Below are 13743 nucleotides of genomic sequence, written 5' to 3' on the forward strand. Positions count from 1 at the left end.
AGGGCTAGAAAGGGCTCTGCGGTTTATCACAGCTCTCTAAATATTAGAAATGTGTTGATTTACTCTTAGAATGTACAGAACATGAGCCCAGAAAAAGTTGTTGCCTTTAGACACCAGCAGCATGAGGTGTGTTTGGCTCTAACATTTGTGTGGAACATTAACTTGAGGCTGCACATATCCTAAAGAAAGCAATCATTGCATTTATTTATTTTGCTTTGATAGGAAGGAGGAAGAACTCTAAACACAGACTTGCTCTGATGAACTTTGCTAGAGAAGACTCCATGGGTTGCTACCTCAATTTTAGCTGGGAACTGGAATGAGACAGTTGCAACAATAAAATCCATCACCATCCTGTATAAAGGAGTGAGCTTGAGAACAGGGTTAGCAAATATGATATTTCCATGTTTCTGCTAGAAGTCAGTGAGAAATATGAGGCTGGCTGAGAGTATTTTCTGTCCAGCTACTCAATTTAGATCATGACTCCCATACAGTGCAGTCACAAAAGTGTTCATCCAATTAAATTGAATCAGAGTTACACTTTGCTATCATTAAAACCACCAATTCTTTACACTGATTTGTCAAAATTTTGTTTCTCAAATAATTAAATATTAAAGTCAAAACACTTATTCTTTTTTTTTTAACAACTTCTAATCAAAATATCATTCGTAAGGTCCTGGAGAGCACAAAGGTACTCTTCTTTATATAAACACACAAATTGTCAGCGTGTTTTTTTAACATACACAGAATACAAACAAAATTTTACAATACCAACTAAAGAGGCAGTGATTTTAGAGTAATTAAACAAAAGTGCTTAATCTATTTACTAGTCTTCATTTTTTTACTAAGCAGTCTTATAAGTTTTAAAATTACTGATTTTGACAATCCTGTTGATCAACTCCCAAAATATTCTAATCCATTATTTTCATTAATCTAAAAGATTTATGCCTTTTGTGAATAATCAGTTAAAAATGGTTCCAGTGAACAAAGGTACCAGAAGATAATTTTATATTTATTAGTCTTAACATATTTAGCTTGCCTACAGTAAAAGGCAAGCCAAATATGTTAAGACCAATACAGTAAGACTATGACCCAGAAAAGCTCTTCCAACTTTCTGATCCCACATTTCCCAAGCAAGTGGCTGAATCCTTTATTCCCAATATAATCCCTCTACTCACTGCACACAGCCATTGGTAATAGGCTCTTGTGTCATGTTTTCAATTTTCCACTAGATTTCTACTTTAATATTTTGATGTGAAGCTTAGAAATAGTTAAAAGGGACAAACAAATATATGACTTACACCTTTTCAAGTTGTAATCCTGGAGAAAGTGGCATTTTAGAATCATGACTCCACAATTCATGTTCTGCCACAAAAATGAAAAGGAGAAAAAAGTAAATGATTTGTTTAATTATCTTTGTATTCTCATTATTTATTTCCATTCAGAGTACCAGGGGAAATAATCTGATACCACAACATATCAAAATCACAACTATATCACATTCCAGCTCATGTGAAATAAACGTCTTGGGTGTCAATCACTCATGTAAATAATGAACAAGTATTATTATTGGGTAGGTTCATGGTAACAGAAATGGAAATCAGCTTGTATAACCCAAGAGAAAGGAAGCAAATATAAAGAAAATCAGAATTTCTGTCGAAATTGAAAATCTTTACAGATTCCATACAAATACAACAGCATTTTATTTAGAAGGACATGCAAAATACATTTGTGTTTTTGAAAGAGGACTTAGAAAATCAGACCAGGTCATCAAATGAAAGTAGGAGCTACTCCAGTTAATATTGTTAAATGAAGGTTTTGGTGGTTGAAATAAGAACTGAAATAGCACTATCAAGCACAAAGCTATCACATATCATGCCTGTGGTTCCTTGGCTGAGCTGTGTAGAAATTCAGAATGGCTTCTGTAAAGGGGCACGTGGGCCAAGGAATTATACAAAACTCCTCTATCGTGCATGGCTTTGGCTATTGTTAAGCAACCCTTATTTTTAAGTGCACTAAAATTTCCTAAATCAATTCACCATTCATCTTGAAAATCCAGATGACTAATGGAGTGCAACTTACAGACAAAATCTTGCATGACATGTGACCGTAGTCAGAGAGAATAGCACTTTTTCTGGACATTTCTGGGCTCCAAGTTATTATTTAGATGGAATGAAAGGCTGTAAACCAACCAAAAAGCAAGAGTTCAGTCAAGTAGGAAAGAACTCTGCTCTCAGAAGAGCAGATTTGTGTTGGGGTACACTGTTTCTCACATCACAGTGCCTCATTTGTGTTTCTCAAAGACTTTAGCTGCTCCTGTTTTATTCACAGATCCCTGTTGACCCCTTCTAGCCCTGCATGCTGGATTTCTCAGTTACAACCGTAGTCACTTCTCTTAAGGAAGTTGAGTATTTTGGTTTTGCTCTTAACAAAGATTCCCCAAAGCCACTGACTCCATTATCCATTTAATTTTCACATAACCAGGACAACTTTTGTACATAAGTAGTGTTTTCTGCCCTTTTTTCTTTGTAACTCACTGGATACACTAACCTCAACTGGCTGCTGAGAAAAGTTAGCAGAATGTGGTCTCATATGTTCATCCTCTAAAAATCTGAAAGATTAAAAGCACAGTGAGAAACAGCTATGATTCAAATAATGTGTTTGAAAAAAAATTGTGTAACTTTTAGCATTGATGTCAGCACCTGTGTAAGCCTTCTCTCTTTTTGCTGTTGATGCCTGCTGATTTAATTGATGGTCTGCCTGGGGAGGAGCTCCTTTTTCTGGAAGGAGGATTATAATACCTATATTTTACAAGCAAAGGTTGATGTGATGTCTTCAAGATCTGAGAGGTAAAACACTGCTTCTTTTCTGCAAAGTAAATTGCATGTTTGTCAAGGAAGTCCCCAGAGTAGGTTTTATGAACAGAGTTCTGAAATGCCTTCTTCCTGTTGTGACTGCTCAAAGGCATGTGAGGCTGCAGGAGGGGTGAAGCAGATGATCTGTGGGCACTAGGACTGTGAACTGATGTTGGTTGGAGACCAAGCACACAGAGCAGTATTTGGGACAGCCTTTCTTGCAGCAGGACTCAGCCTCTGAGTCCTTTAAGTGAACTTCTGCCTGATACAGAGAGGGGTTGCTCTCTCTTTGTCCTGGGATAGTTGCTCTGACCAGACAGTGGGTGACCATTTTCCAACAGTGCCCAATTGATCTGAAAGTTAAACAAAACAGACAGAAAAATTACATGAGAATTTGCTACAGACACTATTTCCAACAAAGTAGCTCACACAGGAAGAATTTTAAGAAACTGTTTTTAAACTGGCTCAATTGGTTTTTAGAAGTGTATCTGACTTGATCAGTTCTGGGAACCACAGTTGGTGGTTAGTTAGTAAAGCCATCCTGCCACTGTGCTTGAGGTAATTAACCAGTCCTTTACCTAGTTTCCTTTTCCTTCCTTCTCTTTACTAAGCTGAGTTTCTAATAACAAGTAGTCTTGGGAAATTACAGAAATCCCATTTTCCTTGCCAGGGCTGACAGAAGGAGAACAGGAGACTTTTTTCTTCCTTGGGCATTGCCTATGGAACTGATGACTCCATGGCAGTCTCACAGTCCTCTATCAATGGTATCTTCTGTTCTCTCTCCTTGTGTGCCTGTGCAGGTATGAGCACAGCATCATCTCATGAGTTTGAAGTCAAATAGAGCCACTGCTTTCCTTACAAATACCACAGGTGAAAGTGTGATCTACTGCTATTCATCTCAGTGGGAGAAAGATTTTGCAAAACAAAATAATGCATGTTTGAACTGGATGATGTTTGTAAACAATATAATTGAAAATCTAATGGTAAGCCCCCTATGATTCTCAAATTATAGAAATTCTTAAAACCTAAATATACTCTGCTGAGGAATTTCTGCCTGAGAGAGACACTGGACTATGGTAGGATGAAATGTTTTGCAAGAATTTGTGGAGGTGAGGTTCACTAGAAGAATTTGGTGAAGAAAAGTCTACTTACATTAATATGGGGTTGTCCAGTTTCTGGTCTCTGGCAGAATATATAATTAGGGTCTTGGTTTTACCAATAAGTAATGTTCTCAAATTCAGGGAATACTGTAAAACAACGCTAAGTATGGGAATTCACAGAAAAATATTGGAATATCATTCTCTTGAAAACACTGTGTTCTCTTGAACATATTTTAGTCACATACACACAGCCATAACATTGATACCTGTCACTGTAGGCCATGTAGGGACAGAAACAATTCAGTGGGAGGATAAGTGCCAGGCGGCAAAACTGAGAGTCAAATATTATCTCTGCTTGACTAGACTATAAAAAGGCACACTGAACAAACCTGCACGTAACTGCTGTGCTACAGGCACTCCCCACACCACAGAGCACATCTAACTAAGGGGAAAATGGGCTTTTTTATGTGGCTCAATGCCACCTGTGTGACAGGTCTTACGCTGTCAGAATATCACATACCTTCTGCTGGTTTGGAGAAATACTTCTGCATTTGACTGGTGAGGCAGGAAGACCACGTACAAGATCCTTCTTGTATTTATCAAGGGTTTGAATTATTCTGTCTCTTTTCTGCTGGTCCTTGTCTGTACATGTAAATATGAAAATACAGTCTGTTCCTGTTAAGTCAATGATCAGGTCATAAAGTATTGCTCTTCATTATTATTTTTGGCCACTAAAGACTATCTCCTCCTCCAAGTAGCAATCAGAGAAGGCAATCATTTTACCTTTTACAGTTGGCTCTTGCTGCTTCTGTGCTCAGCACACATCTGAATTTGAAATCAGTGTGAGCCAGGAGTCCTTTACATCACTCATTACAGTGAGTAATGAGCTACTAGAGGGATAAGAGAGCATGGTAACATTTTGTTCCCACCCTGTGCATCCTTTCCCCTATCCTAGACAGAAGCTGAGACAGGTCAGAAAAGAAGAGCTGAGAGAGTTGAATAAGGATTCAAGTCTACATACTAAGAATTGAGTGACCAAAGTCAGGCTGCCACTGTGGTCTGTGCAGGCAGCAATCCCAACAAAGTCCTCATTCTGCATGGTCAAACTCAGCCTGAGAAGAGTAGGGTGACCCTCTTGTTAGTCCCTCACACACAAAATGAACAGAAACAGACTCAGCCCTTTGGTACTGGCACAGAAGCTGTGCATGACCCAAACTTGAGTGTCCAAGGCCAGGCTGGGTGGGGCTCTGAGCAACATGATCTAATGCAAGGGGTCCCTGGCAATGGCAGGGGGATGGGAACCAGATGATCTTTAAGATCCCTGTCAACCCAAACCATTAGATGATTTCACGACCTTCTGATCTTCCTGAAAATATGCAAGTGAGAGTAGAAATAAGAATGCTTATTCTTATAATCATGACTGCTTAATATATATTATATATTACATATTACATTACATCATATGCTATATAATATATAGCATATTATATAATTTAATATGTAATATATATTAAGTATTATAAAATAATAAAAAAATACAGGGGTTGGAAGCAGATATGAGTTACCCAAGACTATAGAAGCCCACAGGGGCATATTTATGTATAATGAAAATCTTCTCACAATTCACCATCCTTTGTCAGAACCTTACTTTTAACAATGCAAACAGGAATGATGCATGACCAAAATTTTCAACTCTTTTTACCTGCTGTGTTCCTTCCACGCACAGCTCTGAGAGAAAGTGTATGTTGATGGGCAACAACACATTTCTTTTTATTGAGATATGTTTAAAAAATACCCTCCCCTCCCTCCAGTTCTAGCTGAACCTAGGGACTCACACAAAATATTGATAAAGAGGGGTTCACTGAGGTCCTGCGAGCTACATATGACTTTTTGAGTAAAAAATGCAGCTCTGTGAGAATTTCCTCATCCTATGGAGCTCTGGCACATGGTAGCACATGCCAATACTGCCAGGCAGGCCAGCAAAGAAATATATCCTGCTCACTCCCCTTTGGGTGCAGCAGCAGAGGCTACTTGAAGATATAATTCTGGAGAGCTGGAAAGGCTTCAGGAGGGCTGGTGAAATGTGGCTTCTGTAGTGTGATGATGCTTTGATTAACAATGACTTATTCCTGTCAAAATTCACAACCGGTTCGTGATCAGCACAGGGTCCCCTTACATTGCTACTGTGGCAAGAGACTAAAACTTGTCCTCACAATAAGTTGCAATTTTTTTGCTAATGAGAAGAAACAGCTCCTTCTCTGAAGGGGTGTAATTGCAGACCATCTCACTAATAATGTCACAGAATAACACCTGAAACCTGGCAAAGCAGCACTTACTAAACATGTTTTTTTTGAGGAGGGAGATGCACCAACCTGTATTTAGTATTGAAAATTGCTGAATTAATAGGAGGGTGACTGGGTGTTAGCCTTACAGTACTATTTCTTTTGGAAAAGAAACAGCTGAATCTTATTTATAAACAAAACATACACTTCTCTAAATGTTCCTCCAAAGTTTGTGAGGGGTCTTATATGGGGCACACCATCCCACAGTCTAAGATGGCCTCAAAGCTGTGTCCTTTTCATTGAAAAAACAAGATTTCACTGACAGCTAAGACAAATATACAGCCTCTCATGACAGGTAATCTGGCTTTCCAGTCTTGCATAGACATGAATTCATAGCATCATCCTATTAAGAAAAACATGTTGACAATGCTAAATCCTATTTGGATGATTGGGAAGCAGGATTATACAACTCACTGAAACAAATAACAAAATGTACTTGCTCAATCGCGCTTATGCAGAGATTAATACCTTCCTCATTCATCTTGGTTTTCATGGGCCCAATCAAAGGAACCCCCCCTTCTGATTAAAGACTTTGCATTCTGCAGTCATGTGAAAAATAGCAGGCAAGGTAGCTTGTGTAGTGTCTGTACAACAGTGCCACCAGTCAGGGTACCAGGTTTCTTTCAGGACCGTGCCAATGGCGTGGGAGGCCTCAGGAAAAAGTGACATCCATGCCACTCCTCCTTTCTGTCTGGGCACAGGTGAGGCAGGACAACTGAGCCTTCAGCAAGCCTTGCCAAGGGCAAGAAAATAAAATGCTCCAGGTCAAAGAGCTACAGGTTTTAAACAGCTTTTGTCTAGTATTTCACTGATATTTTGACTATAAATATGGGTTATAAACACACCACATGGAAGCAAATACATCCTATTCCAGTGCATTATAGTTTTATGTTTTGAGAAATTAGCAAAAGCTCCTGGGCAGAAAGTCTCATAGCAACTCTCCCTCCCCTTTCCTGATAGTTTCATGTGCTGGGTTTTGTATGTGTCACAGCCAGGTGAGGCTGACTGAGAGGTCCTGCAGCAGATCCTGGTTTGCTGACATGTCTGCTAAGGGATTTAACTGCCTAAACAATTTCCAGCCCTGCTCTCCAGTTTCTCTGTAGGAGAAAACAACCACCTGCCCATTATGTCTTTCTCCAAATGATTTTTAAAAACATCAGTGACCAAGAACAAAATAGAAAATAGCATGCAAACTTTTCATGAGGCTTGGGGTTTCTTTCTTTTTCTTTTAGAAAAGCAAAAATAAGCCTTCCCTTGCCTACTGATCTCATGTCTTAGCTGAAGAGTTTAAGAACTGGCTGAACTGCTTCCCAGGGAATAGATTCATGTAGTGTGGCCAGTGCAAGAGTTATTTAGGTAAATGTATTTAACAGCCTTTCTCTTAAGCTCATTTGCTTGTTAATTTATTGTCCTGCCTACTGTGGCAGGCATTAATTTATCAGTGCTAGAGTACAATTTCACTGGTACTTGTACTGGTATCTATACTTGTCAATGTGACAAAAACAGAGAAGGGATTTGGTTGTAGTCTGGTCCCTGAAAACCACAGGAAGATCAGATGCTCTAGCCCCCACTTTGTTTTCCTGGCAGTTCTTGTTGCTTGCCGTTTGATAAAACACCTTGTCTTTCCTTTGCTGCTGTGTGGAAGTCCTGTGTACAAAATGAGTGGGCACTAACTTACCCAATATAGTAGAAGCAGCTTAGCTGATGATATTGGTTGATCTGAAGGAAAGAAAAGAAATCTGAGTGTGGGGTGGTTTTTTTTTTTCGTTTTTTTTTTTAAACCCAGTGCCTTTTGGGTCTACTTATCTTTATCTTACATAGGAAGAAGGGTCATTAAACACCTTAGATTGCATGCACAGCTGCCTCTTAAAAGAGAACGTTATTTTTGGGTCTAAGGCAGAACATTATGGCCCAAGTATGAACATGGGATATAAAACCAGAAGAGGCTTCCCTGAAGTTGTTTATCAGATGTTACAAAACTCAGTGGTTATAGTTAGAAATAGAATCTACACCTTGGCTCATGCCTTCATTCCTGACTCAGAGTGGGAGTTCTTGTTTAATTCCTACCAAGAGTTTTAAAACAGTTGGCTGTTTAATTCCTAATGACTTTTGAAAAAACAAGGAAGTTTCAAAGGACTGTGGGGAAAAGAGAAAAGCAAAAGTGGTGAATGAACTCCAGGCTAGTATCAGTCCTGAGCATAACAACTGAAAGGCTGTTACAAGACTCATTTGAAGTAAGTAATGTGAGCAGCACCAGTCAAAAAACACAGAACCATGCTAACTAGATAAGAAAAAAAGATCTTTTGATTGTGGTTGCATGAGATAAAGGTGTTTGTTTAAAAGACTTCTGTAAGCTCCCTGGCTTTGTTCTGTATGTTCTGCATGGCATTTTGACTCAGAAATTAGAACAAAATTACAGGTTTTTACAAAATGGTGAATTGGGAGATCTGAAAATGGAATCAGCAGGTGTTTCTAAAACAAGGATCACTTTTGATATTGTAATATTAAATAATTTCTTTCATTTATCTGAAAGAAAACATAAAATCATTTCTCATAAAGCTTGAATAACTATAGTTTGGGAACTCATGAATAATAAAGGGGTGGTTTACTGTAACAAAGTGATGTGCATTGCTCAGAGGTAGGGAAGCAGCATACTTTTCAGCATGGATAATTTAACATCTCCACTGTGAAAAGGCAGGCTCTTACCTAAAGAAGGAGAGTCTTATCTGGGAATGAGTGTCACTAAATAAAACATCCATACTTTCTTCTAGACAAACAGCTACCTGTAATTTCCCACAGCAACAGCGGAGCCAAAATTAGTGTAATACCTCTGCCCATAAGGAGTGGAAACCTCATGTCTAAGTACAGGAAGCCTTTACTTCTTACTTGAGAGCTGTTGCTAGAATTATACATCCTACTTTAAAACCTTACTACTCAAGAAGCATTCACATATTGGGAAGGATACAGAGAAGATCCATAAGTATGATGAACTCTGGAAAACACTCTCCAAAGAGTTAGATTTAAGGAGCTGAATGTATTTATTTGTGCAAAAGGATGGTTAAGAAGTAACTTTATTCCTGCTTAGGACTACCTATAAACAGAGCAGAAATTAAACAATACAAATGCATCCTAAAGGAGAGATATGTATTCCTCATTGCAAGGTAAGTTAGCCTTTGGAACACTTTAATGAGAAGTGAGATGTAAATGAACAAGGTTTGGACATCTGAACCCTTTCCCCACAACTTCAGAAATAGCAATGAATGCAGAGAAGACTTAGGGAAAAACCAGGCTATATAACCACAGCAGTTTATTCTTGCTGTGTTTGTGAAACTCAGATATGTGTCAGTCATCACAGATCACCTATCAGCTTCTCGAAAACCTCATTTTTTCTCAATTTTTGTTGCTATTTTTAGTTGATATAGTATTCGATTTTTGGCCAGTGCAATACACAGGGATACAAGGAGAGTAACTCATGAAGTTCACATCTATGGGCCAGGTGCTGTGATCTACACTGCTAGCAGTTTGTCTAGTGGGGAACTGTTTATTTTGGCATTTCAGTGCAAAGAAGACCATTTCTTCTGTACAAACCAGTGGTAAGTGAGGCTCAAATTCTTAGATTTGATTTCAGAGGCTCTTTTCTATGCTAGTTGTCCTTACAAAAAGCCTATGTTGGAACATTAAGCTACAGGACATGGTGTTTTTTAAGCCCCAAGGTCTTGTTCAGCATGATTTGTTTTGAGCAATATTTAAATGCTGCAGTGCTATCAGGTGAGTAGATAACAAAGATTTGAAATGGGAGGAACACCTTTAAAACATCTCTGAACACCAAATAAAGCAAGAAACATTTCTAAGTGACACTGCCTGTTGTTCTTTGACTCGTTGTTTTCTAAGCACGTGCCAAATTCTGCACCTTTTACTACTGTGAGTGTTCATGTTGACATTAACAGGAATTTCCCCAGGAGGAAGGCAAAAAGTAATCGGCTTTCTCCTGTGGCAGGAAAAGGCGAAGTTGGTGCATAATGGCTGTGACAAGACTCCTGTTTCTCGACATGCTCCAATAGTTCCCACTACACCCTTCCTCCCTTTTTAAAGCACCCCTTTCAACAGCACAGACTCTGAAATTGATGGGAAGGATGACTTGGTGATTAAAACACTATAGCAGGACTTGGAAAACTGTCCCTTAATTCCCAGCTCCAGAGTGATCACAGGTATGTTAATTAATCTCTGGTGTCTTAATTTGTTCCCTGTAAATGAGGATGATTAACACTCATCTACTCTGCTCCAGCTGGTGCATCATTTTGGGCAGATACTCCCAGAAGATGATCTTGGAATGTGCAGTGGTACTGCGAGGGAACTCAGATTCCAAATGGAGTTGCCTGCATAGTGTAGGAGTCGCAGTGTGATGAGAAGAATTTATGAACTAGACAAGTTGTTTAATCATGAATAACAGTTGAATGACATAGTCATACACTTGATAGTCCCTTTATTGCAGCTCTCTTGTGAGGGTGGTATATGTATTTATTTTTTACAGACTACAAAACTTTTTATTAAAAACCATCTCACTAGCACTCCCTAAACCTGCAACGACAGAAAACTGATGTTTGCCTACATAAACACATTAATTTTCACTGATTACCAAATGATTTGTTCAATTGCCCAAGATAAATAACAACTGAGCTTCCTTGTCTGTAAGGATAAAATTATGTTTATATAATTGACTGTATATTCTGTTCACAGAAACCGGAGAAAATTCCAGAATTTTGTATGTCTTTGAACCATTAGGAGAAACAGTTTGTTCTTTTTCACAGTTGTTATGGGCTTGAAAATCACAAAGCAACTTCATTTTCAACTGGCTAAAACTTGAATGGAAATTGTTATTTTGACTAATGTCTGTCTCATGCAGAGAATTATAAAGGGAAAAACACAGATTATAAAAAGACCAGTATGTGCCATATCTAACCACTTAAATACTCTGCTGGTACATGGAAAAAGAAAATTCTTCTTAAAGAAAGCTATTATTCCTTTTTCCAATTACTAAAGCATATGTTTCTGTACACATTTTTTTTTGTGTGTTTGGGTTTCATATTTATAAAAATGAGTCACAGGATATGAAGCAATTATATGATCAACACTTCCCAAAAGGTGAACAAGAAACAGTCACATGGCTTCATGTACTTACATAAAATATTACTTGTAATTCCTTTTGCGTAAATGTACATCCTGTGCTCTTAATAGTCCAGAGAATTGTGTAAAACATACAGTGGTCTGAAAAGCTCATCTTGCCATCACTGGTAGTTGACCTTGACTTGGTAATCAAACTGTAGCTCAACAGAATGGATAAGGAAGGTCTTTGTCTTAAGACCAAGGTTGTAGACACCTGAAAGTGTGCTCAGAGAAGCAGATTTATCCTAGGTCTTCCTTCAGGAGATTCTTTGGCTTGGTGGAGTGACATGACCACTTCCTAGCCCAGCTTCTCCACGCTAGTGAGTGTTCTTTGCTGGACTGATAACCAGTACTCTCCTAATGGAAGCAGAGCAGATACTGAAATTCTAGGATAAAAAAAATATACATGAGAGCAGCCCTTGGTGGACACGCTCTCATTCCTGGAATGGGAGAATAGGAAGAGAATTAGGGAAGAGAATTAGTGCCTTAGACCACTGCACTTCCCTGTATTGATGGACTTGGAGTCAAAGGGCTGAGCCTTAGCCAGAGATTTTCAGAACTGCAGGATTAACTAATGATTTGGGTGGCTCATTCTCCTGTATGAGTTGTGGGTTACCTCTATGGAACTCCTGTTTAGGGCTGCTTTGATAAATCTTTCATGAGTGTTTTTTTTCTAGTTTTCTTAGCTCATCTGGGACAGCGTCATATGTACATCAGCCAAGGTTTCTGCTCCCCTTACTGAGCTGATCAACCTCAGGAGATCTGACTCAAACTTGGCCTCTGCGAATCTGGGGCAGAACATCATTGTAACATGGAGATGATGGTTAGAAGAGACTTCTGGAGCTGTCTTATGCTTTCAAGGTCCAAAAATGTTATTCAACTGCTTAATATTAATTGTTAATTATTAATCCCTAATAACTGAGAAATTTAAAGAACATTCTGGATGCCACAGCTAAGTTTAAGTCTCAGGCTCAGAGCTATATAAATAAAGAACTGATTTAAAACAAAATTACACTGACTTTTCTCCTTTATTCATGTCCAATGCCTCATAGCAATTTTTTTGCCCCAGAACTTTCACATTTCCATTGTAACATGAATTCTTCTTTTTGATCCCTGAGACATTCTTCTGAAACCTTTTCACTGGTGCCTTCAGCAGCACACCTTATTCTCTTTCCATACTCATTAGATGTTCTTTCTAGGAAGTGTGCTTTCTGCTAAGAGTAAGAAATGTAAACATCCTCCTACACAGACACTTGGAATGGCCAAGGAATTCCTGTTTTCATGTACTTTCATAAATCATGCTGTTCTCATGACTCTTAAAACACCTCTGTATAATTTTATCTCCACAGGAACACTTGTGATGATGAACTGTATCTCTCATATCCCTGATCTCTGCTGCACCTGTAGCTAATATACCTATTCTTAAGGCATGGGACAGACACATGTTTTTCTATTCTTTAAGGGAAGCTGAAAAATGGCCCATGATTTTTAGCATAAGGACATTGGAGATGCAGTTTTACAGCTACAACAAAGCCAGCTCTGTGTTGGAGAGAAGTGGCTACTCAGGAAACTTTATCTTAACTGTTTCTCCCTAACTTTTGTCATAAATTTGTGCAATTTCAAGAGCATATCTCTTATTAACAGATTTTAACTTTTGGTCAGCTATGCATTGGTCAGGCAGTTGGACTGGATGATTATTGTAGGTCCCTTTCAGCTGAACATTCTATTCTATTCTATTCTATTCTATTCTATTCTATTCTATTCTATTCTCACAAACTGATGAAAGTTGGTACTTGCTATTCTTTACATGCCATACTTAAAGGTCACTAGAATAATTTTTTATGTGAAAAAAATCAGCTAATTCAATGGCACTCTTACCTATAGCAACATTATTAGCTTAATGAAATCTAGAAGTGCAGAAAGCCCAATGAAGCAAAAAATTTAAAACAGTGTCCTTCTAAAGCTTAGAACTGAAAATCCTAGATATACCAGAACACATTCAGGAGCAAGTCCTACCCACAGCACATCTCTCACTTTGTGCAGTTCTGAATCTACAGTGCAACACTACAGATGCCTTGCGAAATGGTGCAGTTTATTTATAGGAAATATTAGCAAATTCTTTACAGTGTTTTATCTGCTGTGCATTTATTCTCAAAAATGAAACAAAGTGTTGCACTCTGTATTTTCTTCTGGCTCTTCAGAACTAATCTTTGTAGCTCTTTCAGTCTTTCTCTTTAGTTTTACAGATTTTTGTATGTCTCCATCACTACCAAGTGACCTGATTTT

The 13743-nt window shown here is 38.3% G+C and overlaps 1 long non-coding RNA gene across 3 annotated transcripts in view; it reads right to left on the minus strand.

The window, feature by feature from the left end:
- Positions 1–1418: 1418 nt before the first annotated feature.
- The window catches only part of LOC121347797, a 33584-nt gene continuing 21259 nt past the window's right edge, over positions 1419–13743 (minus strand). Inside the window, exons 5-7 of one of the 3 annotated variants that reach the window (XR_005954282.1) lie at positions 4473–4594; positions 2700–3205; positions 1419–2608 (exon numbers count right to left, since the gene is read on the minus strand). This is a non-coding gene — a long non-coding RNA (uncharacterized LOC121347797). Of the gene's footprint in view, positions 3206–4472; positions 4595–7972; positions 8014–13743 lie in introns of all 3 variants that reach the window. The other 2 variants (XR_005954281.1, XR_005954280.1) reach the window with 2 other exon arrangements.

This window comes from Onychostruthus taczanowskii, unplaced genomic scaffold (genome assembly GCF_017590055.1).
Source record: "Onychostruthus taczanowskii isolate IOZ18803 unplaced genomic scaffold, ASM1759005v1 scaffold93, whole genome shotgun sequence".
NCBI lineage: Eukaryota > Metazoa > Chordata > Aves > Passeriformes > Passeridae > Onychostruthus > Onychostruthus taczanowskii.